The following is a 1,683-nucleotide window of genomic DNA, read 5'->3' on the forward strand; positions in this document are numbered from 1 at the left end:
ACCCTGGATCGGAAAAAAATAAACAGCCAGGATTAGACAATGCGTGGAGGCCCATTCAGCCCCCTCGAGCCTGTTACACAGGAACAGGAGGAGGCCCATTCAGCCCCTTCTCGAGCCTGTTACACAGGAACAGGAGGAGGCCCATTCAGCCCCTCTCGAGCCTGTTACACAGGAACAGGAGAAGGCCCCAATCGGCCCCTCGAGCCTGTTACACAGGAACAGGAGAAGGCCCCATTCAGCCCCCTTCTCGGGCCTGTTACACAGGAACAGGAGGAGGCCCCATTCAGCCCCCTTCTCGGGCCTGTTACACAGGAACAGGAGGAGGCCCCATTCAGCCCCCTTCTCGGGCCTGTTACACAGGAACAGGAGAAGGCCCCATTCAGCCCCCTTCTCGGGCCTGTTACACAGGAACAGGAGGAGGCCCCATTCAGCCCCTTCTCGAGCCTGTTACACAGGAACAGGAAGAGGCCCATTCAGCCCCTTCTTGAGCCTGTTACACAGGAACAGGAGGAGGCCCCATTCAGCCCCTTCTCGAGCCTGTTACACAGGAACAGGAGGGGGCCCATTCAGCCCCTCGAGCCTGTTACACAGGAACAGGAGGAGGCCCATTCAGCCCCTTCTCGAGCCTGTTACACAGGAACAGGAGGAGGCCCATTCAGCCCCCTCGAGCCTGTTACACAGGAACAGGAGGAGGCCCATTCAGCCCCTCTCCTCGAGCCTGTTACACAGGAACAGGAAGAGGCCCATTCAGCCCCTCTCGAGCCTGTTACACAGGAACAGGAGAAGGCCCCAATCGGCCCCTCGAGTCTGTTACACAGGAACAGGAGGAGGCCCCATTCAGCCCCCTTCTCGGGCCTGTTACACAGGAACAGGAGGAGGCCCCATTCAGCCCCCTTCTCGGGCCTGTTACACAGGAACAGGAGGAGGCCCATTCAGCCCCCTCGAGCCTGTTACACAGGAACAGGAGGAGGCCCATTCAGCCCCTCTCCTCGCGCCTGTTACACAGGAACAGGAGGAGGCCCATTCAGCCCCTCTCCTCGAGCCTGTTACACAGGAACAGGAGGAGGCCCATTCAGCCCCTCTCGAGCCTGTTACACAGGAACAGGAGAAGGCCCCATTCGGCCCCTCGAGCCTGTTACACAGGAACAGGAGAAGGCCCCATTCAGCCCCCTTCTCGAGCCTGTTACACAGGAACAGGAAGAGGCCCATTCAGCCCCTTCTCGAGCCTGTTACACAGGAACAGGAGGAGGCCCCATTCAGCCCCCTCCTCAAGCCTGTTACACAGGAACAGGAGGAGGCCCATTCAGCCCCCTCCTCAAGCCTGTTACACAGGAACAGGAAGAGGCCCATTCAGCCCCTTCTTGAGCCTGTTACACAGGAATAGGAGGAGGCCCATTCAGCCCCTCTCGAGCCTGTTACACAGGAACAGGAGGAGGCCCATTCAGCCCCTCTCGGGCCTGTTACACAGGAACAGGAGGAGGCCCATTCAGCCCCTCTCGGGCCTGTTACACAGGAACAGGAGGAGGCCCATTCAGCCCCTCGAGCCTGTTACACAGGAACAGGAGGAGGCCCATTCAGCCCCTCGAGCCTGTTACACAGGAACAGGAGGAGGCCCATTCAGCCCCTTCTCAAGCCTGTTACACAGGAACAGGAGGAGGCCCATTCAGCCCCTTCTCAAGCCTT

The sequence above is a fragment of the Cetorhinus maximus genome, unplaced genomic scaffold, assembly GCF_964194155.1.
Source record: "Cetorhinus maximus unplaced genomic scaffold, sCetMax3.hap1.1 HAP1_SCAFFOLD_2710, whole genome shotgun sequence".
Taxonomy (NCBI): domain Eukaryota; kingdom Metazoa; phylum Chordata; class Chondrichthyes; order Lamniformes; family Cetorhinidae; genus Cetorhinus; species Cetorhinus maximus.